At 40.3% G+C, this 3,609-nt stretch overlaps 1 long non-coding RNA gene across 1 annotated transcript; it reads left to right on the top strand.

The window, feature by feature from the left end:
* The first annotated feature begins 467 nt into the window (after positions 1–467).
* On the top strand, positions 468–3,335 carry LOC133552399 (uncharacterized). The gene is made up of 2 exons (XR_009806703.1): positions 468–567; positions 3,101–3,335. It is a non-coding gene; the product is annotated as an uncharacterized LOC133552399 (long non-coding RNA).
* Positions 3,336–3,609: the final 274 nt, after the last annotated feature.

Genomic DNA, 3,609 nt, shown 5'->3' with positions numbered 1-3,609 from the left:
CTTGATGCAGCAAAACACTAAGTACGGGATCAGCTGTGGCACAGAGGCAAAATTCAAAGTATCGCGTCGCATGTCTGGTCCAAATGTGATCGCTAAGTGAAAGGGCCACAGCACTATGCTGCACATGAGACATGCTCAAAGTCAAGAGAATTAGCTGCCTGTGAATAATTATAAAGAGATTGCTTTGTCGGGGTAGTGCCCAAAGGAATCGCGCATAGTCAGACGAGAAAAGTGAGAATGAAAGGAAAAGTTGTTCTAATCACTGCAGGACATCTCTTTGTTTCTCTGCTGTGAGTTTCGCCTGCTGTCACATGTAGGCCAAGCCAATTCTGTGGCACCATCAGATAAAGTATTGTCTGGGCTTCTTGTTCTGTCTCAACACGTGTCTCTGTTTGACTCGATAAAAATAATAAAACAGCTGATGTATGCACTTTTATCTGTAGTCATTCATTTGGTCACAAATGTGTGTTCAGCATAAAAGCATGAGCATGTTTGTGTGAGGCTTGCGTGGCATAAAGATGCCGGTTTTGTTCCTCCGTGGATGCGTCGGCAAGAACACAGCAAAAGGTAAGAAATAAAGGATTTATTAAATTAATAAAACAGGCTAGAAACAAAACACTGGAGCTAAACAGAACAGTAAACAAATGGCGCCAGCACGGAGGCTAGGAATATGAACAGAAACACTATATTTGGCACGAAGGCACAAAAAGGGAAAAACAAAACAACTAGCATGAAAGCTAGGAATAAAATAAAGCTTAGCGTGGCAGCTAGCGAGAAAGAGCACGAAAAAACAAGTCATCAGCAGTTGCGTGAAAGCAAACTAGAGTCCGGCAATGAATGACGAAAAGGGGCGAGCTTAAATAACGGAGGTGATAACAAGGAACAGGTGTGCGTAGAAAGCAAAGAGCAAGTGAACTAATAAAACAGGAAATAAGGACGTCAAACAACAGAGTGATACCAAAATGGAACAAAAACAAAAATATGGGTATGATCCGAACATCGGATTACAACAGTTTGGTTATAAAGTGTAAATCTAAAATTCCAAGAAGGGAAATGACACATTTGTTGCTCACCTTGTCATTGAAAAATTCACCTTGGCTTAATTAGGAACATTTAAGTCAATTGTATCAATGCTACAGAGTATTTCGAACAATCAATCCATCCAAATTGATTTATATGACACTTTTAATGCACGTTGCAAAACCAATGGTCTGATTTACTAAGAACAGCACGCGGTAAAGTGTCTGTTCAGTTTCTTTCTTCTACAGTAAGAACAATGTCGGAGTTTTGTGCACTGAGAGGCAGAGATGTGGGCGGGGCCTTGCAACTGAGAAGCCTGGCAATGGTGGAAAATTGGCTTTTTATGAATATTCATCTTTACCCATGGCGCTTTACGATGAACCGCTCAAATGTCGATTTAGACTTAGCATTTAGGTGTAGATTGAACATGTAGCGCTCACAATTAGATTCAAGGTTTAGTTTTAACATTTAAATTTTGATTTAATATTTCGATTTAATATTTTAATTAAATGATTTCGATTCAACATTTTGATTTAGATTCAACATTTAGGTTAAGATTTACCATTTATATTTGGATTTAACTTTTAAGATTAAATTTACAGTACCATTAGAATGGAAAAGCAAGTTTTCTCTATATTGAAGCTGTTATCATATAATATCTGATGTATGTCATTGAAAGACACCTAAAGGGGGGGTTCAGAAAAAAAATCAGGAGAGAAGAAGGGGTCCAGACTGAGGCCAAGGAAAAAATAAACCTTATAGCCATCGCACACATAAAAATGTGTGTAAGAGGGAAATATCAAATAACACAAAGGACATTAAAGCCATAAAAAGAGCAGAGCTAATGCAACCAGCAACTTCTACACACAGCCACAAAAGTAAAACAACAACAAAAAAAAGAAACATATACACTGTGATGACCTCTGCTGTGTTCCACGCCATTGTCTGCTGGGGTTGGGGGGGAGCATGGCCAGAGACAGGAGCAGACCCAACAAAGCAACCAAGAGAGCCGACTCCACCCTTGGCCGCCCACCAACTCTCGGATAGTGTCCAGTCCCCAGCTAAGATGCGTCGTCCAAGGAGACCGAGGTGTCCGATACTTGCTCATTCATTCAGCGACATGTTGTCCAAAAATGTGGGGTTATTGGTAGGGCTGGGCGTATCAATAGTATCGATACTTGGTGAGTATCGGCATCGTATCGATACTGGCGTGATGTATCGATACTTCACCAAATTAAGTGAATCACTCCGATTTAAAAAAAATGTGAGCGCAGCGCAGCGCTCCTCACCACTCCACCCTCCCACCTAGTGATGGGTCGCGAACAAGATTTAAAAACACTTTAAAAATTAATCTTCAACCCAAAATAAAATAAAATAAACACAATTAACATGACGCTTGGTGCGTTCGCACACACTCATCAGTATAATTCGCTCCGAGGTTCACTCGGACACGCACACACACACGCGTGCGTTTCCAGTGCGACTTAATGTCTTGGTTGTAAACTGTAGAGTATTTTATTGCAGTAAAATAACGATAAGAATTTCTCAGTTCTTTTGTTTTTTTGTTCATTTTTACAACTGTTTAATAACGAGTGTTTTCTTTTTGACTTAAGTTCTTGTGTGTTGTGAGGCGACTAGCCAAGTTCAGTATTTGTTTTCACCTTATTTGCACTACTTTCTTTATTATAATTGATATTATTACTTTTTTATTTGAATTTCTCGATTCTTTTGTTTTGTGTTCATGTTTACAACTTTGTTCAATAACTAGAGTTTTGTTATTTACCTTAAGTGTTTGTGTGTTTAGAGGCGACAAGCCAGGTTCAGTAGTTGTTTGCACCTTATTTGCATTACTTTATTGCTATTGATATTACTTTTGTCCATCCATCCATCCATTTTCTACCGCTTATTCCCTTTCGGGGTCACGGGGGGCTCTGGCGCCTATCTCAGCTACAATCGGGCGGAAGGCGGGGTACACCCTGGACAAGTCGCCACCTCATCGCAGGGCCAACACAGATTGACAGACAACATTCACACACTAGGGCCAATTTTTTATTTTATTTTATTTTATTATTTTTTTTAGTGTTGCCAATCAACCTATCCCCAGGTGCATGTCTTTGGAGGTGGGAGGAAGCTGGAGTACCCGGAGGGAACCCACGCATTCACGGGGAGAACATGCAAACTCCACACAGAAAGATCCCGAGCCTGGATTTGAACCCAGGACTGCAGGACTTTAGTATTGTGAGGCAGACGCACTAACCCCTCTGCCACCGTGAAGCCCTTTACTTTTGTAATAAATATTTTATTTTTTGACTCAATCGTTGTCCTGTGTTGTATTATTATCATAATCAATTAATAAAGGCAAAAGTACAAATCTGTTTTTCAAAAGTATCGATACCCCGAAGTCCCCCCCCCCTCCCATCAGATGACAACACTTCCGGTATCGGTATCGGATCAGATCGGTATCGATACCCAAATTTGCGATATTGCCCACCCCTAGTTATTGGACAATATGGGCTGTAAGAAGTAGGTTTCTGTTACTGATAATTGCTTTCCTTGGTATTCATTTCCCTGAAAGCTGAGCAGTATACA

Source organism: Nerophis ophidion, linkage group LG05, assembly GCF_033978795.1.
Source record: "Nerophis ophidion isolate RoL-2023_Sa linkage group LG05, RoL_Noph_v1.0, whole genome shotgun sequence".
NCBI lineage: Eukaryota > Metazoa > Chordata > Actinopteri > Syngnathiformes > Syngnathidae > Nerophis > Nerophis ophidion.
The sequence above is the reverse complement of the archived record's forward strand: the minus strand, read 5'-3'. Positions and strand labels throughout refer to the sequence as shown.